This window comes from Natrix helvetica, assembly GCF_964273705.1.
Source record: "Natrix helvetica genome assembly, chromosome: 3".
In the NCBI taxonomy this organism is placed as follows: Eukaryota; Metazoa; Chordata; class Lepidosauria; order Squamata; family Natricidae; genus Natrix; species Natrix helvetica.
Window position 1 is genome coordinate 126,468,522 of NC_138549.1, and position 24,129 is coordinate 126,492,650.

Below are 24,129 nucleotides of genomic sequence, written 5' to 3' on the forward strand. Positions count from 1 at the left end.
TATGCAGAAATCTGCAATACTTCTTAATTACACAGTGTACCAGATTGCAACAATCACTTTTTTTCCAAAGGTGAGAAAACTTGAGTTAAAACTGCATTAAAACCCCCAAAAAAGTTCAGATCAACATCTACAATTATCCTCAGAAAGCAACACTCCAGCTTTTGCATAATCCTACTTAGGGGAACAAACAGAAAACAATATCCCATAAGCACTTGCTGAGAGGCAAGACACCAAGTTGATTTCTGATGACGTTTAGGCTATTCTCAGATGCTGACAGATCTTGCTGAAGCCGCATCACAAGAAAAGAATTCCAAGACTCAGGATTTAGTCGCAGCAGGCTGGTTTCTCTGATGTGCTTAGCCAGGCTAAGCAGCTCTAAGTAGTCTCTTTTCTCCATACCACCGTGTCATTGGGACAAGCATACTTTTATGGAAAAGAAACTCTACATACTGTAGTGCAATATATTACTACATATTACTACGGAGGTATGGAGTCTTTGTCCTCAGTTTTCTTCAGAAAAATGTACTGTACTTTCCTAATGGAAAGTAGCTATTTTATAAGATCACTAGTACCTGGAAGAGGATATCTGAGCATATAGGTAGAAGCATATAGCGTTCTACCAAAAATTTGCCTCCCCAAAAAAGTTCCTGCTGTAGTGGTATGGAATTGAGCCTGTGGACTCCAACTATAGCTCAGTATACACTGGAATTTTCTCCAAACAGAAGAATTACAGACTTGTTTCAGGCTTGTAGCTAGTTTCATTTTCTCATGAGGAATATATAAGAGACTATGCCAATCCATCAATACAACAAATCTTTTATTAAAACCAAACCAATGCAATCTGTTTGCTACTTTGTTTTTAACAATTAAGCAGCTTTCCCTTTAACAGCACACGGGTTTATTTATCATTTACTTTCATTCTACTTAAAGTATTTATTGCACACCATTGAAGGGCTATTTGTAGTTCTTTACAAATACTTAAGTGAAGTAATTATTTAGCTCTTTGTTAGAGATACAAAGCTACCTAATTAAGAACGATACAGGTATAGCAGTTAAGGTATCAGCTTTAGATCATGATGAACCTCTCAGATTAATTTAGTTAACTTTCTCTTAGTCTACAACCATTACTCTGCAGGCAAATTAGGGGACAGCCATCTGTAAACCTGGAGCTGTCAGATGTAAATGTAATAAATGAACAAATTAACAAATACGGCAAGATGAATTAAAATACACTATTAACAACACAGTAGTTTTAACAGATCTGGAGGAGAGGTTGTTTGGGTTTTGTTTTACTGTTTGGCTATATTTCATTTGTAATGCTTAGTTTAAAATGCATTTTATGAATCTTCTCAGTAAAATAAATTAAAATGATAGCAATGAAAATGGGCTCACCGTAGGTGAAGTAGTCTATGTTTCTGAAACAGTACAGCTTTCAGAGCACTTTAAGTTAAAAAGAATGTTATGATTTGATCTCCAGTCTCCCTATAAAATAGCAAAACAGACAACAGTGAAATCTTAGTAGAACAGCTACTGAGCTATGGGATCAGATTAAGTGAGTGGTTTTAAACTTTCTGCCTTTCACTTGCCTGCAGCATCAAGGATATGGGGGATGATTTAGAACCAACACTAAAATTCATGTGATTGCTGGACAAGCCTGTTGAGCTTCATTGTTACCTGACATGAAAGGAGAATATGCAGTGCATTCTCACTCTCTTGCCATTAGGCTTTGCAGGACAGAGTGACAGTGGTATACTAATTCTTGGTCATGGACATTTTTTTAACTGTACCTGATTCTTCCCCCCATGAGATCATTCTAAAAGTAACTATGGAGCAACTGAGGTTATTGGAATCTTATTAAGCCCAAGAGTACACAATAGAATCCTTCCATGATGGTTCAGTCAGGTTGAGATATACAATAACTAGACATGATGACTGGTAGAAAATGACTCCCTTGGCTCAAAGAGGAGAAGAAACCTATTAATAACCTCTGCAGCAGTTCTGTAGTTTTACAGACCAGAGGATAGCTGCAAATAATAGCAAGAGTTGTACAGCTCTGCCCATAAGCAACTCAACTGTGAGAATGTTTTAGCCCAGGCATTCCAGCGATGTAGGCTGTTGTGTTGTTAACAAGTAATTGGGTCAGAGGCCAAATGTTTTCCCTTCCATGTTTCAAATACCACAGTTTGAAGAAGCTGAGATATTTAGTACAGTGAAAACATTACCACTCTGGGTAGGTGGCAGATCCTGAATGATATCTCCAAATAAAGTGGACGGGCTCATTTGAGAACATGATTTTCCACAGAAAACAATTGATGCATTGGTTAATCCTATGACGTTCTTCACATTCCTGATTACTACCTACATAGCATATGCTTATAGATTTTCATTCATTCAATGTTAATGTTTTCAGTGACAATTTTTTATTTTAAGAAACTTTAAAAAGTTTAAGAGCTTTTCAACAACAATCACAATGTATAATACAAGTTACATGAATGTTTTTAACTGAAATACTAGGGAATACTTGGGAATTGGGGTGTGTGTGTGGAGTTGGGAAGAATACTAGGAAGGGACAAAGGAATTGAAACAAAAACATTTTACATTACTGATTATAAGCCCAAACTCTGTCCCTCTATCTTTTTTTACAGTTCAAACAATCATCTTTGACTACACTGCCTGATTTTATTCTCCTACCTTTAACCGCCCAGCCGCCCTGTTTAGGGTGACCCGCTCCTTACTTAACCAAGGAACTGGGGAAGACCCCTTGCAGGGTAGGGCTGAAGAATTTGTTCAGTATCTGCAGGATAAAATCGCTCAGATCCGGACAGGCTTGGACTCTGACTGGGTAGATTTGGGTGAGCCGACGGGGATGAATCTTGAGGAAACAATCTGGGATGGGTTTGACCCCGTGACCCCCGAAGGCATGGACAGGATTATGGGGAGACTCAGTGCTGCCACTTGTGTGCTGGACCCATGTCCCTCTTGGTTAGTTTCGGCTTCCCGGGAGGTGACACGAAGCTGGCTCCAGGCGATTACCAATGCTTCATTGAGAGAGGGGTTCTTTCCCACCGCCTTGAAGGAGGAGGTGGTGAGGCCCCTCCTTAAGAAGCCTTCCCTGGACCCAGCCTCTTTAGCCAACTACCGTCCGGTCTCCAACCTTCGCTTTGTAGCGAAGGCTGTCGAGAGTGTGGTAGCACGTCAGCTTCCCCAGTACCTGGATGAAGCTGTCTACCTGGATCCGTTTCAGTCGGGTTTCAGGCCCGGGTACAGCACGGAGACGGCAGTGGTCGCGTTGGTCGATGATCTCTGGCGGGCCCGGGACAGGGGCTGCTCCTCTGTCCTGGTCCTATTAGACCTCTCGGCGGCTTTCGATACCATTGACCATGGTATCCTACTGTGACGACTCGGGGGGTTGGGAGTGCGGGGCACCGTTTTACGGTGGTTCTCCTCCTACCTATCGGATCGGTCGCAGTTTGTGTTGACTGGAGGGCACAGATCGACCCCCAGGTGCGTCACTTGTGGGGTACCCCAGGAGTTGGTTCTCTCACCCCTACTGTTCAACATATATATGAAACCGCTGGGCGAGATCATCCGTGGTTTTGGGGTACGGTATCATAAATATGCTGATGATACCCAACTTTTCATCTCTACCCCAAACCACCCAAACGATGCCCTCGACATGATGTCCCGATGCCTGGAGGCTGTGCGGATCTGGATGGGGAGGAACAGGCTCAAGCTCAATCCCTCCAAGACTGAGTGCCTATGGTTTCCGTCATCCCGATTTGTGCATCTTGTTCCATCTTTGAGGATAGGGGGAGAAATTTTAGCCCCCTCAGAGAAGGCTCGCAATCTGGGAGTCCTCCTGGATACACGGCTTAGTTTAGAAGAACATCTGACGGCAGTGACCAGGGGGGCCTTTTACCAGGTTTGCCTGGTACGTCAGTTACGCCCCTTCCTGGATCGGGATGCTCTGTGCACAATCACTCATGCCCTCGTCCTTTCTCGCCTGGACTACTGCAACGCTCTCTACATGGGGCTGCCCTTGAAGAGCACCCGGAGGCTTCAGCTGGTCCAGAATGCGGCCGCGCGGGTTATCATGGGGGTACCTAGGTGCTCCCATGTTACACCCCTTTTAGGCAGCCTGCATTGCTTACCGGTTGTCTTCCAGGTGCGATTCAATGTACTAATTATGACCTTTAAAGCGCTCCATGGCTTAGGTCCAGGGTACCTGCGAGACCACCTACTGCCACCAATAGCCTCCCACCGTCCAGTACGATCCCACAGAGTTGGCCTCCTCAGGGTGCCGTCGGCCAGACAGTGTCGGCTGGTGACCCCCAGGGGGAGAGCCTTCTCTGTGGGAGCGCCTTCCCTCTGGAATGAGCTGCCCCCGGAGCTTCACATAACCCCTGACCTCCGGTCCTTCCGACGTGCCCTAAAAAGTTGGCTTTTCCAGCAAGCCGGCCTGGCCTGTTAATTTTATTTAATTTTTAAAATGTGAGTGTTATATAAATTGGATTTGTTTTTTGGACTGTTTCTAATTTCCTTTTAACTTTTGTACTATGTGTTTTTTAATGCTGTACGCCGCCCTGAGTCCTTGGGAGAAGGGCGGCATATAAATCTAATAAATCCAATCCAATCCAATCCTTTTAAGGTGGAAATAGATGAAAATTGAAAAGTAATCCTAAAATAGATGTAACAGAGTTTAAAATTCCTGTTCCAAAATCAAAACAAAGTCCTGAGTTCATCCACTTGTGACACAGCTGTAGTCATTTCACACCATCATCTGAGCCTCTCCAGACTTTGGTTTCCTGGCAGCACCAACATGCTAACTATTCCAACTGTACATGCTGAGCAATGTTGCCAAGTGTATCATGGCACAAAAGGATTTTACAAAATATTCTTGAAATAAAAAAAAAACCAATGCCAACCTAGTTCATAGTTTTGGTCTCTCAAACATGTCATAATTTACTTATTTATATTTATATGCTATTCCAATCTGAAGACTCTAGATATTGTAGTGCAATATATTACTACATATTACTACTCTGTAGCAACAGAGTTAAAAACTGCTATAGAATCTTGAACGGCACTTAGAAAATCTGTGCATTGATAAAATCAATTACAAAAGGCCACGGGAATGATATATACTAGGCCAATACATTATAACTCCCTAGGTTTATTGAGAAATACTTGATGTATATGAAGACCAATACTTTTGAGTTATTTGTAAAAATAATAAAGACAGGATACAAAAAAATAAAATACCAGTTAAAGAACAGCCATCTGTGAATTCACATTGTTATGTATATAATAATAAGCCACAAAATAGAACACAAAGAACTAAGGGAAAAATCACAAAATACAAACATTTGCAAACAGAAGAACAATTGTGGTAAAGGAAAGCAAATTTTATGCAACCCAAAAACATCTGGAGCACACCTGAAAATCATCAGCATTGACAAAATCATTATCAGTCAATTGCAAAAGGCAGCTTTACTTGAAACAGCTTATCTCCTGCAACACCTTTAACAGTATCAAACAACTTCTGCTTATCCCAGTTCTTTGGAAAGGACTTGATAGATGGATAAACATACTATATTCTATCTAAATACTGGCTGACTATGTGATCAACTATAATAATAATAATAAATTATGCAGTGGACCAAAACACACCGGACAATATAGGTAATTCTTGATTACTGACTACCTCATTTAGCAACCATTTGCATTTATGGTGATGACAAAGTAATTTTACAAGCAGTCCTCACATTTATTACCTTCACAAGTCTCTAAAGCAGAAGGAAAGCTGAAGTAAGATCATAAATACTTAGCAACCACTTTGTTTAACAACTGAGTTACCGGTCTGAAGTGGGGCTGCTAAATGAGGAGTATCTGTACAATCAAAAGAAGTATAAAAGGAAGCAATGTAGTTAATCACCAATGATATATTAGCCTATTATTATATAAAACGAACAAAAAATTTAAAGACTTCGATTTATAGTACAAGACTAAACAATCTTATAACTAATTGCTATATCAACTGCATTGAATTGTGCAAGTTTGCTAGATGTGATTACAGTATTCACATATTCAAGGAGAAGAATGGGATATTTGTCATGCAGCTTTCCATGATAATTGGATAAAAGACAGTGTAAATAAATTCTTAGACTAAGATGAATAGAAAGGACAATGCAGAAGAATAAGGCCAACAAATTCTTTTTTTAGGGCATGTATAAGGCAGCTATTGCAGCACCTCATGGTAACATATTATATTTGGTGAAGATAAAGACTCATCTATATTTGAGATATTAGATGCTGGCATAAGTAGAAAATTAGAGACATGGTTGAAAACATTTCCCTAACTCTAACCCTAACCCTAACCCAAGCTATCTTCATATCCCTGTTTGATTCTTTTGCCCATAGTCAAAAATGTTTTTATAGAGAAAAGCTTTTGACATTTGTTATCTTGTCGAAATAAACTTAAATATGTTAATGTAACTGTTTTTTTAATATATTTAGTTTATGTTTCTTAATCATTTAACTTCATTATTTTATCCATATTTCATTGTTAGCCACTTTTGATATTTCTAATTTAGACAAAACTCTGATTCAAAGAACAATAAATAAAATAATAGATTATCCAAGATGCAATTAAAAACAAAATATAATGAGCTTTCTAGCACCAGAAGTTAAAACTATTCTACTGATACAAAAAAAAACACAATTTGTCTGCAGAAATATATGTGTTAATTGCAAACCCAGAAAATTGAATGGCAGCATCCTTAACAAAGAGATGACCTGAGACTTCACAAAGCACATGAGAATGTATGAAAGTTTTATTAGCTTCCTCTTTGGCAAAGGCTGGCACAAGTAGCAAAAGCCTTTCTATTTAATATTAAAACTACTGTAACTAAAAAAAAAATGAGGGACAGAGTGGCTCAGTGGCTAAGACGCTTAGCTTGCCAATCAGAAAGGTCAACAGTTCGAATCCCTAGTGCCGCATAATGGAGTGATCCCCCGTTACTTGTCTCAGTTTCTGCCAACCTAGCAGTTCAAAAGCATGTAAAAATGAAAATAGAAAAATAGGAACCATCTTTGGTGGGAAGATAACAGTGTTCCTTTCACCTTTGGCGTTTAGTCATGCCGGCCACATGACCATGGAGACGTCTTCAGACATCTGGCTCTTTGGCTTTGAAATGGAGATGAGCACCGCCCCCTAGAGTTGGGGACTAGCACACATGTGAGGGGAATCTTTATCTTTACCTAGATAAATAAATCAAGTCTAACAGACTAGACTACAAAGGAATGGAATGGAATGGAATGGAATGGAATAGTATAGAATAGAATAGAATAGAATAGAATAGAATAGAATAGGAGTTGGAAAGGACCTCACAGGTCTTTTAGTTCAACCCCTTGTTTAGGCAGGAAACCCTACACCATTTCAGACAAAAGGTTTAATCACTTCTTTAAAACGTCCAGTGTTGGAGCATTCACAACTTCTGGAGGCAAGTTGTTCCACTGATTAATTGTTCTAATTGTCAGGAAATTTCTCCTCAGTTCTAAGTTGCTTCTCTCCTTGATTAGTTTCCACCCATTGCTTCTTGTTCTGCCCTCAGGTGCTTTGGAGAATAGCTTGACTCCCTCTTCTTTGTGGCAACCCCTGAGATATTGGAAGACTGCTAGCATGTCACCCCTAGTCCTTCTTTTCATTAAACTAGACATACCCAGTTCCTGCAAGCGTTCTTCGTATGTTTTGGCCTCTGATTCCCTAATCATCTATGTTGCTCTTTTCTGCACTATTTCTAAAGTCTCAACATCTTTTTTACCTCCTGGCGACCAAAACTGGATGCAGTTTTTAAGCATGCGTTTATTCAGAAGTTCAACTAAAGTGACACTTTGTGCCAGCTCTTGAATAATCCTGTGTTTGGATTTTTGCATGAATGTCCATAATTTTCCTGTCTTTCTCAAATTAGGACAAAATATTTTCTGTATATAGAAGTGACTTACCCAAGTTACTCTGCTTTATCAAAAGTCACTTGTGGACTCCAATAACAGTAGTGTTAATCAGGTTGAGCACCGCATATAACTTAATATCTCTTTACTTTCTAATCAATGTGCTGTACCAATTAAGTACATGACTCCCCCTTCCACACTGAAGACTACATTTTACTACTACCTCCTTCCTTCCTTCCTTCCTTCCTTCCTTCCTTCCTTCCTTCCTTCCTTCCTTCCTTCCTTCCTTCCTTCCTGAATGCATGCATGCATGCTTTCTCTGGGGCAAATTCATCAAAGATTGCTTTAATTGTAGAAATTACAATTAAATTAGGGGGGAAAATCAGTAAAGCACAAGAACATTGATTTCAACGTACAACAGAAGCCTGCCAGATTTAATCTGTTTTTTCAAGCAACTTTTTGTACTCCTGATCACACACAAAAAAAATGTTGCTTAGTGTTTATGTGCACAGAACCTCTGATTTGCATACAGTAACGGCAGTGGTTGACCATTCCAATCATCCAACTGTAATATATCATTACTATATGTCAGAAACCTTGCAGCTAGCCTAGCCTGTAGCCTCAGGAATAGTGCTGGACTCAGAGAGTTAAATGATGGAGCCAGCTTTACTTGTTATCACTTATTGGGGGAGGTAGCATCTTGAGTGGGGAAACAGTTTCTTTTACTGTGGAGTTCTTGGTGCTCTCTGAGTTTGGTTGTTTTCCTGCAGATGTTTCATTACCCAACTAGGTAACATATTTAGTACTAGAAGGCAGTAGATATATGCACAGGCTCTTTGTTTATATTGGCTTGTCCTGTCAGTATTGGTGGGGGTGCTTTTCTCCTAGATAATTCCTTGTAATTTACTGCTTGATTGTCTGAGTTGATAGTTCCTTGATTAGAGCATTATTTCCTAATTTTTTTTCTAGTGTTAATTCCTGCTTGCCTGGGTGTCGATAGTTGGTGAGGAAGTGTTCTGGTCTTTTTGTTTCCTTTTTAGCTTTTTTATTGTCTCTCTTGAATGGTGTGCAAATGTTGCTTATCTCTAGAGACCTGTTAATGGCTGCTTTATCTGAGTGCCAAGTTTCCAGGATTTCTCTAGTATTTTTGGATTTACCTTGATCTCAGATACCTACAGTTTTGTATTTGAAGCTATATTGGATTCTGTCCATGGGATGTAAGATAAGTGAGTTTCATCATGTCTTCTGACTGCTAGTTGATGGATGTACTCTCTAGAGTTCTGCCCAGTGGTGGGTTACGACCGGTACGCCCCGGTAAAGGTGTACCAGTGCCTGACGGGAGCACCGGGTACCGTTCCGGTACGGTGCTCCGGAGGGCCCACCCGCCATCTTTACTTGTATTTGAGCTCTTCAGGGCTTCCGCGCATGGAGCAGACATTGCCTGCGTGACACTCCGCCAAGCAGCTGGAGCGTTGTGGAGGCGTCACGGAGCGTTGCAGACAATAAGAATGCATGCGCGCAAAGCGTGCATTCATGTGGTGAACGCCGGGCCCTGTTGCACCGTACCGGTTGCACGGGGATCCAGAACCCACCACTGGTTCTGCCTCTTCCAATCCTTACAGTCTACATGGGCAATTGGTACTCCTCTTTTTGCAGGTTCAGTGTTGACTTTAAGGCAGCTTCAAATATAAATCCAACTCCTTTATTATAATTCTCTTTTAAATTTACAAATACCACAAAAGTGCACAATTGAATTTTGTTACATATACAACACTGCAAGAGAAAATAATATTCCCGCTTGCATATGCCATGAAATGTATGTCCACTCATCAGATATAGCTTAGAAAATAAGGTGTTATAAGCAGCATCAGAATTTAAAAATGATTCCAGGTTTCAACCACATCCCAAGGCCAGGAAAATGAGCTGAAAATATAAGAATCTTTTATCACATAATTATAATAATCAGAAATGAATTGAAATTATCATTTCTTATAAAGTACTACTAAGTAAACTTCCTTAACATTTGCAGTGTAACATATTCCTCAACTTATAGTACTATTTTGTCTTGCATTCAGTTTCTTGAAAGACCATTCATACTAGTTCTATACCAATAATAAATTCACAAGGATACAAACCATTTTAAAAACTTACTTGGGAGAAATTAGACTCTCTGAAATTATAGACTGTCTCTTTGTTTCTCCTGGTTTATTTGGCTAGTATGCCACACCGTTCTAGGCAGAATATTTATAAATATGCAGTTCTCTACTGGGAGGGCTACCATTATATAGTTATTTCAGTGGCTGTATTAATCTCTCTTGTGTTCAGGGGCTGCAGCTGTCCTTCATTCCCAATAATAAACAAGTGAAAAGAACAGACTGTGACTTAACTTCCGAATAAGACCTCGACTGTTGTTCAAATCAAACTCACAAGCACTTCTCCTTTGCTCTTCATGACCTCTTCTCATAACTATACATTTACAAGTAACAACTGCCAATAGGTTTCTTAAAAAATAATATAAGAAGAATTATATTGACCATTACTTTAATATATTTACATCTTCTAAAAAATTTCATGAGGTTTACAGATAAATTACTATCGTGTTTCAGAGCAACTAAAGTTCATTCTCAGCTTTCTCTCCTAATATTTACATTACAATCCTTTATCAAGGAAAAGAAAGAGGGTCTTACATAGGTCAAACACTAAAATAACATTTTACTTTAATCCAGCAAATCAAGGAAAGCTTTATTTCACATAACATTCAGCTCCATAAAGTCTATGACATAATAAATTTATAGGTGCATGTCAGAGAGTGAATAAAGATAGGAACTGATCCAGACATATCTGGAGCACAGAGGTTAGTCAAAGTGACATTTATTACTATTTACAAAGGATTACAATAAAGAATCAGTGCAGTTTGTGCATATGTGAGTACAGAAGTGAAGTTCTGAGTGAAGATTATTTTTGTTGAAAAGGACTATAACTAAGCTATAATCAATTCTAAATGTATCTGGATTTAAATCTTTGTAAGACATATAACCAGATTGGCTGGCTTCATACAACAAGGTAGATTAAAAACCAATCAATGCAATGTGTGAATCCTGTCTTGTGTTAATGCCACAGCGGGGATTTATTCATTTTAATTGGGTTTGGGGTTTTAAAAGTTTTTAATACACTATATACTATATTTAATATTTATTATTCTATGTACAGTCTTGCAACCTCCTCCACCTACGTATTTAATTATTTAACTGTTTTGTATGTATTTTATAACGTATTTTAGTGACTGTACACCGCCCCGAGTCCCTTTCGGGAGAGGGGGCGGTCTATAAATATGAATAATAAATAAATAAATAAATAAGAAGCTTTCCCCAACCTTGTGCCGCTCTGAAGTACTGGACTACCATTCCCATAATCCTCTAGGACAGAGCTGCAAAACTCCTGGCCCGCGGGGCTGGATGCGTCAGTTGCTGGCCACGCCACGCCCAGTTTAGTGAAGGGGGGGGAAAAGTCCTGATATGTCACATGATGCTGCCGTGACGTGAATTTGACACCTCTGCTCTAGGAAGCCAATGGTCAGTGTAGCTGAGAATTATAGGCATATTAAAAAGTCTTTAGGTTATTACACAGAATGCGAGCACTGGAGGGATCCATTTTATTCATTGAACTGGTTTGTGCACCACACAAAGTCATAGTTTACCTAACAATGCCTTATTGAGTATGCCATAAAAAGCAGCTCAAAGAAAAACTGCCACAATGTAGTGGCTTTACAAGCACCACTTGCTCTTCTTTGCCTAGACATGCATTTGCCAAGTGCAACTGCCTTTTTTTCCTTAATTTCTGTGTTTATTAGTGATACCATAATATTCAATCAGCAATCACCATTTTCACTGGAAAACCAGCACAGCTGCAAAAGGGATGGGCTTTTTTTCAGCAACCACAGTATGAAAAACGATCCCGGGTCAAACATTTTCCTGAACCAGACAGTTAAGCAACATTGTAGTAGAGGAAGATTGATTATGATTTTTTAATTGATTTAGGAAGCTGTGCAATTCTCTAACCCAATGACTCAATCACTAGATTTTTTTTAATTAATGTGAAAAAACAAAAGTACATGGATGCACACAAGGTACATGTTTACTCTACATAATTCACAAAACTCACTTTTAGACAGAAAGTTTATTTATATGTCCTTTTCAAAATTTCGGTGGGCTTCAACTTTGCTAACCTCTGCTACCATCATCTGGTTCTTTCCTATCGATAACCTAGGCTCATTTAATAGCCTCTTTGCTCTAAGATGGCCCCTGACTTTTAAAGAATATGGAAAGAAACGTTTTCCATCAGAAAACAAAAGTCAGTATGCTGCATAAACCTTTTGTGCTGCACAAAGGAGTCATCTCAGGGAGGCCAATGACCTGTAGTTGACTCACTAAAGAAATGTTGCCCTCTCTTCCTTGTTGGAAGAAATGTCCATCCGGGTTCAGTTCCAAGTGGGAAGAAAGACACTGGAAACATGGAGGCTGCTTGGAAAGGTAGTTTAATGGTGGACAAGACCACATGGTTTGAGGTCCTGGGCAAAAAGAGCACATGATTGAGAGAGGGAGATAGATTTATACCCTCTCTTGGGCCCCACTTTGGAGCTTCCTCTTCTTGTGTAAGAAATGCATTCTGATTGTTTGTCAAACTCCCACGCCTGTTTGAATCTTGCTGGGTGATGATGTAATGAAGAGGCTTTGGGCAATTCCTATTATAGCTTAATGGCTTTGTCCTGGTTTGGATCTTGAGTGAGGGCTAATCCTATCATGTCCTGAGGACCATGTCTTTTGTGTCATAGATATGCTGGCCCAGCCTTTGTTTTGTAGATAGGTTGGCACCAAAATATCTGCTGGTGGGGGCCAGACAGCTGGGTTTGTCTTTAGAAACATGTTTCTCCTTAGGGAAAATATAATATTCTGCCTTTTTAATATTTCGTAGAATATTTCATTTTCCCAGGAGAGGGGCAGGTGCTAATTTCCTACATCCTGCTATGTCTATACCTCCATGACCACTTTTGGCTGGGCTGCCAAAGAGTCAATACCCTTTGACAAATTATTCTTTTCTTTTTCATTTGTTCAGTAACCATCCTCATGGAATACCTTCCACAAACCGTAACTTCTGCACAATCCACACCTTCCATCACACCAATCTCAGCCTCCTTCCTATCCCACATCTTCCTTCTCCCATTTGGGTATCTGTCTGTACTCCATAGCCAAGTGCCCAGGCCAAGCTGCAATTCTGTCAGCGGAATGAAGATCAGGGAAGGAGGTCTTCTCAGTTTCTTCTATCTCTCACAGCACAGTGTTGAATCCATTGCTTTTCCTCTATTACTCACGGCACCTTCTCTTACCCTCTGCACTTGCTGGAGAACAGTATCACGCCTCTCAACCACAACAGCCATTAGGCCTGGAGGGATCTGTATTTAGTTCCCATGTGGTGATAAGCTGCTGCTGCTACTGATGAGGGCCACAGTCCTGCTTTCTAGCCAGTGCAGGGGCAAAGGAAAAGCTAGGGGAAGCAAATGATCCATGCTCAGCCCATGGATGAAGAGGGACAGGCAGCAGAGAAGAGTGTCTTTCCGTGCTTTTCACTCCTCCTCTGACAGCAGCAGTGTAGAGAAATGTCATTATTGTGAGGACAGCAATCCTGCTGCTCTTGTTCCTGAGTCACAGCAAGAGGAAAGCCATGGAGACAGTGGTTCTCAAATTAAGGCTCTTGTCTCAATGATGGGAGGAAATTAAATCCACAGAGATTTGTGGTTGAGATTTTACAACATTTCCTTGCCTTTAGATGTGTATAACATGCCCTATAAGCACTTGACCCTTCTGTCTCCCCCAAATCACAGACATTCAATTTAAAGACTGTGAAAAGAATGAAGCAACAATAGGTTCAGTTGCTGATGGTGCCATGAAAGCTGTCTTCTAAGAGTATGGAGGCAGAAGAAGAGAAGGTGTGTATTCCTGCAGCTGGATAATGTAGTAGAAAATATCTCCTTCTCAATGTCTTTTCTTCAACTTATAAAATAAATTCTGTGATTCTGATGTTGGGTATAAATGAATTAAGTATTATGGAAAATATCTTAAGGCTTCTGTGTAACTTTAAACAGTCTACTATTTAACAGATACACAACAGCAGTTTAATCAGCTGAATAGAATTTGCTTGTATTCTATTGGTTGTTAGATCATAAAAAATCTGCAGTGATTCTGCAATCTAACTGACATATTAAAAATAAAATTGCTGAAAAGGTTTGTGCCCCAATTTAGTTTCTTATTAATAATGATTGCCTAACAGAAGAGGAAGGCCAAAGAAAACCTAGAGCCAATCTTAAATGGAAAGATGTAGAGATTGTGGATCAGGAACTGTGGAGTATGCTAAACCCAATGTGATTAGCACAAAACATGGGGGGGACGGACGACACAGAATATATGTATCTCGGGCGTTGAACGTGGAGTCTTCTCTGAGCTTGGTTGTTTGCTTGCAGATGTTTACATCAGGGCAAACTATTGTATATCAACAGGGATCAAACCCATACTCACCAGAACTGATGATGCTACCTAGTGAGGTAATGAATGACTGCAAGGGGGGAAAACAAGCTCAGAGAGCATCAAGGACTCTGTAATGATTTCCTAACTCCACCATTTCCAGAATATTTCTTTCTACAACAGTATTCAGCAAAAAGTGTACAAATATTTCATATATGCAAATATACATCAGAAGAACTTAGACCAAATCCCAAACACTGCAGAAATGGACATTTCCTAGAGTTTATATTCACAATGAAAAGTTGTGGTGAATACAGGAACATTTAAGAATGCACCAAAATTTAAATTAATGTGATTTATCCTAAATTTCTGGCCTTGGGATTGTAAGAAAGGGGTTGTCAAAACACAAAGGGCTGAAAACCAATGAATTTTGAGTTTCTTTCCAGAACACTGGAATAACTAGTTCCCAGAAAATAATTGCTAGAGCCATGTGTTCATTTTAGACTTATAGTTTCGTTCAGTATCATTATTTTTCTGATATAACAACAACAACAATATGAGATTTATATAACTTCATTGACTAAGTGATGCTGGAATATGTTGCAAGTGACTGGGATGAATAGCCGCAGATTTACAAAGTTTAATATAAACTGTTTTAGAATAGTGGGATGATGAGAGAAATTTGAACTAAAATTAATGGAAAGAAAATAGAGGGAAGACGTTTGAAGTAGTATAGCAATTCTGTGGTAATGTTTGGAAAAGAATACAACTTTCCTCTATCTTTGGCCATGTTTGCTACACATATTTTTTACTTAGCAGCATTAATTGCGATTCACTTCACAGACATGACTGGATTGAGTTTTGCATAGTTTGTAGGCAAGGAAAGTGCAACCAAACTGGCTGATTTTTTTTTCCTTAGTGTAATTCTCATTGCATTTTGCGGAGGTTGCATCTAGATGAGTCCCAGAACTCTGCTGTTTGAGGTTAGGAAATTTGTGGGTTACCTTACAAATGCAGAATATTTCATGTTCACAATGAGACAGCATAATATTCCCACTTAGGGATCAAGGACAGACCAAATTAGTGACCTCCTGTAACTCAGATATAGAGTCTGGCAAAAATTAAAAAGGAAACATGATTATTTGTAGGTCCAAATAGCTAGTGGCCTTGACTTTTTAAATTCCATACATTACTCTATCTTCATTTCACTCTTAACCTACCATTAATCCATAGTATAACTATAATTATATTATGATAATTTGAAATAATTAAACTCTGTAATGCATAAATGCATAGCATGTAGCTCTTTTGTTGCTTTTTTGCATGCAAGTAGTAACATATGTTGTAATCCTCCAAATGACAGGAAGGAAGGAAGGAAGGAAGGAAGGAAGGAAGGAAGGAAGGAAGGAAGGAAGGAAGGAAGGAAGGAAGGAAGGAAGGAAGGAAGGAAGGAAGGAAGGAAGGGCATAAGCGGTGCCCTGCTGGATCAGAGCCTTGGCCTATCTATTCCAGCAGTCTGTTCTCACAGAGGCCAACCAATTGCATAAAGAAGCCCATTAGTCTCTCAGCAGATGGCCTTCAGATGCAGCCATGCTGTCATCTAGGCTAATAGCTGTTAATCCACATGACTTCCATACATTTGTCCTATTCTTTTTTTAAAGAAAGCCAAGTTGGTAACCAACACCGCATCTCATGGTAGTCCATCTATTGGTGCTAGGAATGTTGAAGAATTTCCTCTTATGGACACATAGCACACTTACCCATGTCAACTCAATACCCAGCAGATGTATTTGCACAGCATGCCACACTTCATTTGTGTTAAACTTTATTAGGGCTCTTTTTGTGTGTGATTTAGCAGGTAGTATATGAAACCAGCTTGTTTGTTATGACTCAAAATAGTGTCAACCAGGTTAAGTATGCTTGTAAACATAACAAATGTATAAACAAAAAATAGCCACTTGCTTTGTGTTTTCGTGTAACATGAAGTTTAGTGTAGGAGAAATTATATATGTGAAACAGACTGATTTAGGATGAGGAAAATGTTTTCAAGCTGACAATATATTTTTCCTTTTCTACCCACTCCTCTTCTCCTGATGCTTTGAATATGATGCCTGCTTGCTTGAAGCTTGAGTATGAGACAATTTTCTTCTTTTTGCATGGGTGTTCCCAGGAAGAAATGCAAAACTGCTTTTTGTAAATACCATAGCTACTTCTATTCTTTCATTTTTGGAAGTACTTAAAGAGCATAGAATTATTGGATTGCAGTTAGATTGGTAGGTATACTGGGCTACTTGGCTGCAAGTTTCAATAATGTATGCTGAGAATCTCTGTTTTCAAATCAATTTCAGGACATATGAAAAGTCCAATTCTGTAAATTGTATAATTGTAATTGCCAATTTTACTCTTAGTAAAACTGCTTAATTTTTCCTTGATTTGATTTGAACTGTATAAGCTTGAGTCTTCTTTGGCTGTGTTAATGGTTGACCAAAGTGGGAACTAAATTCCCCCAAAATCATGCTGGTTCTTTTTGGTCTCTCAATACCTTTCAATATTATCAATCACAGGATCTTTCTGACTGAGGATAAGAGGCACTGTTTTTAGGGGTTGCCGTCCTTCCTATCAGACTGTTTTCAGTTACTTATTTACTTATTAGTGCATTATTTTGTTTAATTAATTTGTATCCTACCTTTATTTTTTTTATAAATAACTCAAGGCGAGGAACATATCCATCTTTCTCCTCCTATTTTCTTCACAAAACAACCTGAGAGTTGGATTGGATTGAGAGAGAGTAACTGGCCTAAAGTCACCCAGCTTTGCTTTCATGGCTAAGGCAGGACTTGAACTCATGATCTCCTGCATTCTAGGCTGGTGCCTTAACCACTGGACCAAACTGGCTAATGTTTATGTAATGTTTAATATTTAAGCCATTCACCTATGGTATCTCAGAAGGTAACATCTTATCTCCTATGACAGAGAGTTAGGGGAATGACTCCCTGATTACTCCCTTGAGGAAAATAGATGATTTTACACTAGAAAGAAGGGCTGAAACGTTCCCTAAGTCTTGGAAAAGAAGATGGTAAAAACCTTTGAAGAGGATTTAGGTTGTCTTCTGTAGCTATATGAAACAGTTGTGAGAATCATCTAGCTGTTGAGTGAGGGGTGAAGAGCCTGTGGATGACTTATAGCATTACTGTTTTTTTGCATGTATCTCCAAGAATGTAGGCATTTCCCTTGAACAATAGTTAAGATGAACAAACTGATGTTAAATTAAAACAAATAAATCTACTATTGGTAGGGAAGCAAAGTTCTGGCATGACTTTCAGAATTGCATTGAGAGAGAAATTATGGGAACTATCTTTGGCTTGTATTTGTGCATGGTTTCCCAAACAATAAGAATGGCAAGTAGTTCATTTGCTCAGTTATGTCTGGAGCACCAGATGTGGCTGCCCCTAAGCCAGTTATCCATGCTAAATTGCCAGAAAAGGCATAGATTTCCAGAAACCACAATGTTTGAGGGAAGTTCTAGGACATGAGCTTCCGATAAGGCTGCAGTTGAAGAATGTTCAGAAACTTAGCAAAATGATAGCAGCCAAGCTGTTAACTGATATAGAATACTGAGAGTACATTACACTGATAATAAAGTGCTCCCAGTCATTTAATAGTGAAATAAGATATGTTTTCAAAGAAGACATTCTGTAAATATGACAGCAGAGAAACATCAAAGTAGGATGTTGGTGGCTTATTCTCTATCTCACTATCTGCTGGCCTGTTACACAGGGGATTTCCCTTTTCAGTCCATCTGTTTCCCCTTCAATCATCTGAGTTGAATGTAAAAGCATACATGTAATGAGAAAATGCTTCCGCTCAGGGCCTAACCTTGTACTGTGAGATATAATATACAAATAAAAAGATTTATTGCTATCATTCTGTCCTTTTCATCACTTCCTTCTGTGACCCACAAAAATTGCAATATCTAAGGAGTTGGTTTCCATTTTTTATTCTTCACAATATGCCAGTGAGTTTTCTGTTGCTGCCATTTGCAATAGTGACAGAATAAATAAAAAATATATGTTAAGTTAAATAAGGACACATATGAACAAAACCTGTTTACTGATTGGCCAATGAATTGTTGAACAGTTCATCCTACCACTGGAGAATTTAGGGAAATGGTTCTTTTGATTTTTCCCTGCACAAAATTAGGGTAGAACAATGTAGTACATTAAACAAATCCTTACTTTTTCAACAATGTCTATGGAAATAGCATACTTTCCATACATATCAGGCATCATATAAAATATGAATTATGCTTAAGCCCTAGCTTAAATATACAGAATCATAGCTTGAAGCTCTGTCATCTGAAATCACAGAATCATAGTGTTGGAACAAACTTTCAGGACTTCCGCAAATCTCAAGTAATGGATCACCCATATCTCTAGGAAACAGAAAGTTTTCACAAATTGTTCAAACAGCCAAAAACTTCTTCCTTATTTTGAGTTTGGTAAAGCTTCCACTCATTGATTCGGAAGGCCACTATCATGTCTCTCCTTTTATTTTATTTTTTTAAGTTATGTGTGCCCTGTTCCTTTAACTGTTCTTCCGAGATTCTCATGATCTTTGCTGCTATTTTCTGCACTCTTTCTCCACTCTTCTTCAGCATTCTTCTTGAACTATGGCAACTGGAATTGGATGAACCTGTGCAACATAGAATTATCACTTCTCAATATCTCTCTATTGATAAAGCTTAAGCTTGCATTGCCTGGGAACACAGCAAGATTACACCTGCAGTATGGTGTAGTTCCTGCTTAATCTGTGTTCCATCAGGACACTAAATCCTTATCATAAGTACTGTTGCTAAGCCAAGTGTGCCATATTTCATGCATGTGCATCTGATTTTCCTTACTTTTACATTTTTCATTACTGACCTGCATATTGTAGAATAGGGCCAAATGTTAAAGTCTATCAAGATTCTTTTGAATCTTGAGTCTATCTTCTGAAGTTTTAGAACCCCCCAGGTTTTGTGTTGCCTGCAAATTCAATGAGCATCCTCTCATCCAAGACATTTATGAAAATCTTGGCATACTGGGCCCAAGACAAAAACTCAAGAACCCCACCATAGAACTCCTTCCTTCTAGATATTAAGGACCAAGTGCTGGCTACAGATGTTCAACTAACTGCATTTGTCCCATTTTACCCAGAAGGAGGTTATGGCCAGTTTTATCAAATGTCTTACCAAAGTCAAAGCTCACTGTACCTACAGAATTCCCTTGGGCTTCTAAATTACTAAATGTCCTCCCCAAAAGCAGTAAAATTTGTCTGGCATAACCTATTTGTGATTATTCTATGCTGGTTTTTATTAATCACCTTGTTCCTTAAGTGCTTACAGTTTCCGGACCAATGTCTTTCATTATTACACCAAACTGTCTCTCAATTAAAAACATGATGTATGGAAAATATAGCCATCATCTTCCTCTTTAAAATACAATACACTTGCCATTTAAAATGGTATACCTCTACAATACAGCATCATAAGGAAATGAGATGATATTTCCTCAATGGGGCAAACCAAAGGCTCTCTTGGGTTTGCCTCATTGTCCCAATTTTGATTCTACAGGTTACCTCACATGTAAGAGTTCCATAAGTTTTCCTTTTGCATATTAGCAGGAAGGTAAGTGATCTACTTTCCCATCTTCTTTCATTCTATTATAAGGAGAAGTAACCCATTTGTTAAAATCTATTGGCAGCAGTTTGTTAGTTTGACAGTTCATCAGAAATGGGCTCCCGAAATGCACTGGAAGCATTCTGTTTTATATCAATATAAATTAAAATAGGGACAGCTTTAAATGAAATGAAAAGAATTTTGAGCCTCAGGCCTGTGAGTGGTCCTCGACTTATAACAATTGCAATTGGAATTTCCGTCTGTCAGTGTAATGGAATGGGTGGATGACCTTGGGGAATGAGGAGAAGAGATGCTGCCTAGGAAACAATCAGACAAGAGTGGGGGGGGGGATTCCCAGTGGTTTAATGGCCAGAGAAAGAAACTTAGGAATGTTCTGCTCTAATTGATCAAGCAATTAAAAGTAAGGTTGGGAAATTCGTACCTTCAGACTTGCAAGATTCTGTTAATGTAGGCTTACAATAAAGTGAAATCAGCTCATCTAGCGGGGTTTCTGTCTGGTTTACCTGGGAGGACTGACCTTAAGCAAGAGAGTCATTAAGTCAGTTGCAACCAATTTTATGGCTTATGGCATACGTGTTATCTTGTTTCCCCCTTTGACTTTACTTGTCTAAAGCCAGCTGGGAAAGTTGCAAATGACAATCACATCACCACCACCACCACCACCACCACCACCACTCCAGATGATACAACTGTTGCACACACATGCCGGTTGCCAAGTGCCTGAATTTTGATCTCTTGACTGCAAGGATGTTGTGACAGGTGTAAGTGCAAAGACCAGTTGCAAGTTGCTTTTTTCAGTGCGGTCATAACTTCAAGCCATCACTAAATGAATCTACTTCTCTTCTTGCATTTTGTTCAGATTAGAAACCAAGCATGCTATTAGCCAGAAAGGTTTATCTATTTTTCATATATACATGCTTTTTATATACATGCTATTAGAATACTTCATTTGACCAAGAGTGATGAGATACACAAGGAATTTGTCTTCAGTGCAGAAGCTCTCAGTATGCATGCAAAGCAACAGGATGATGATGATGATGATGATGATGATGATGATGATGATGATGATGATGATCTGGAGGAGGGAACTGTCCTGTGTCTAGTTGTTTTGGCCCACAAAGGCTTATAGCATTGTCCCGAGAGGAGGAGTTGAAATAGTTTATTCCCAGGACTTGAGGGGTCTGCAGATATCTTATCAGTCCTCCTTCAATAGTGCAATATACAGATCTTCTACGGAAGGAGGCTTTTCATAGACAATTTCATAGACGAGCCCTGTAGGATCTAAGAAAGTATATCCTTTTGCTAATTAAAACACCCTAAAATAACTTGCTCGAAGAGAAAGCATATGTCAATTTCTCAAGATAAATATCTGCAAAACCTCCCTTGTTATCCTTAATTCTGTAAACAAGACTTTTGATAGTTTATTCAATAAACAGATGGAAAATCTGCTGAGAAACCTGAATCTTAAGAAATCGCTACTATAATATCCTGGATTTTGAACCACCTACATACACACAGAGGAGATACACTTTGAGCCATTCAAAGTCAATTTCGAAAGGCGCAGTGTCAAATTGCATAAAATCAATAAATACACACCTAATGTCAGGGGAACCTCATTACCATGTCCATTAAACAGTTCAAGGCTTTGCCTGAGAAAAAGCTTGTCTATCCAATCTAAAAAAGAGCTTAAAGTCAATTACTCTAAAACACGATGTCCATGTCTCGGTCAGCCGTTCACCTAGTAGGCTTTATGCCAAATGCACTATACAGCTGCTAGGCAACTCTGGAAAACTCAGCTAATGCCATTAAAACAACGAACAAAAATCATTAGGCTTCACCAAAGCCTGCTCAGCACTACAGATTTCCAAAGTTTTTACAATCTGGGTAGTGAGAGAAGATTGCCATTCTAGTCCTTGACCAGATATTGTACTTTAAAAGGATTCTGTAGAAAGAAATCCTGCTACAATATCAACGTTACAGGATTACAACAATCCTGGACCGCATTTTCCTTAAATTGTGCATCCTTAAATTGATTTGCTCCACTTGTGAACACAGTGATGCAATTTGTAAACCTGATTTATGGTTTAGTGAGTTGTGTGAATCTAGACAATGGAAGCATATTTTCACATGGCATATAGACCAGTTGGTTTGTACATATACTGTACATCTTCACAAAGTTCAAAAGTGAGATCAAAACCACATAGAGTCAGAAGTCTGAAGGAAATTGCTAGTTGTCAAGTACTAAAATAATAATTATCAACACTTGGTAATTTTGTTGATAGCAGAGAAATTATGGCAAGAGGGAGAATTGATTAGAAAATCAAGTTTTCCCCCCCCCCTTGAAATCATCTCATGTGTCCCACTTTGATACTAATTTATATTACAACTGATCATTAAAAATTGGATTTTTTAAAAAGAAAGTTTTAGTAAATGTAGCCAGGAATATTGTTCACATATAAATACTAATCATTCTGGGTTCTGGGAAGGAAATCAAAACATTTGAGTATCCTTTTTATTTCCAAAGAACAATTTATTTAACAAATCTACACTGCAGAATGAAACCAGTCTGGTTTTTAAGTATCGTATAACACATTAAGATAGAACTATGGACGCATGGAAAGAAAGGGGAAAATAAAATTACATTTGCACCCTCCTACAGCTTCCTGCAGATAAGAATTCCTGGATTTGGGCCATCCAGTGTCATTCGGAAAGTATCTCAATATCCATATATTGAAAGTGGAAGGCAAATATTTGCACGTACCAGGAACACACAACAGATTTTTTTTAAAACAACATCTACAGTGAAACAATGGAAAGAGTCTCACAAAATAGAAAGGATATTCTGCAATGATTATGGCACTGTGAATTTATGGAATGAAAGATACAAGTGAGGCTGCAGCAAAATATCCCAGTGTGGATACTTGATACTTTGTGGTCTTCTTTCTCTTCAGTCTATGATCCCCTGATATTACCACATCAATGATCTAGACTTTATTCTTTTCAGTTAAATCTAGTAGGTCTTACTTATCAGCTTGTATTTGGAAATCCCACAATTTATTATTTATTGTTTAGATTGTTCTTCTGTCTTTTAATGTTTGTAACCAATTTTTCATTTACTGACACATTGTAATTTTTACAGATGTTCCAGTGAATCATTTTGGTGACTGTGTTATGGTATTGTTTATAATCAGTTTGTGCAATCTTCTTACACAAGCTGAGAGTGTGATCTATTGTTTCTTCTGCCTCTTTGTACAATCTGCATTTTGAATCATTTTATTTTTCAATTCTGCCCTTGATTGCATTAGTTTGAATAGCTTGCTCTTGCGCAGCCAAAAACTGAGCCTTCCATTTCTTTTTTTAATGTTCCAAATAGTATGCCAAATGTTATTTTTATCTCTTTATTCACTTTTCCCTCAAATTGACTGTGTAATGTTTTCCTTACCACAAGGAATTTATTATTACTACTATTATTCCTTCTGGATTGTCTACTAGTCTGACAAGAGTATTCTGCCCTGTTCTTTTCTCCTCCTTTGTTTTTGCAGTCAGTACTGACAAGAAGGAAAGGTCAAACCCAAAGCCCCTGATCTATAAGGTACCAGAATGTTTAATGTTCTTAAACCTCCTTTTAACGTCTACATGAGATCACTGGGTGAGGTCATCTGTCAACTGGGGTCAAGTATCATCAGTACTGTGATGATAGCTAGCTACTGTATATATTTCAATCCCAAATTGACCAAGTGATGCTGTCGAAGTCTTGTCCCAATGCCTGGAGATTGCTGAAGTGTAAATGGGAGGAGGGGGCAGACTCAGGCTCAACCTTAGCAAGACTGCTGCTGTGTCCTGGATGAGATTGAATTTCTCCACTTGGAAATGGTGCATAATCTGGGGGTCCTCCTGAACTTTCAGCTCCTGCTCAAAAAATAATGGAAATTGTGGCCAAGAGGGGCTTTGCACAAATTCATCTTGTGTACCTTTTGAACCTATTCC

At 38.7% G+C, this 24,129-nt stretch overlaps 1 protein-coding gene across 3 annotated transcripts in view; it reads right to left on the reverse strand.

Moving 5' to 3' along the window:
- Positions 1-24,129, reverse strand: part of TFEB (transcription factor EB) — a 75,442-nt gene that overhangs the window by 43,913 nt on the left and 7,400 nt on the right. Inside the window, exon 2 of one of the 3 annotated variants that reach the window (XM_081946678.1) lies at positions 1,393-1,482. The exons of the other annotated variants lie outside the window; for them this stretch is intronic. The gene's annotated coding sequence lies outside the window, so the exon portion shown is untranslated. The remainder of the gene's footprint in view (positions 1-1,392; positions 1,483-24,129) is intronic. 3 annotated transcript variants of the gene reach the window in all.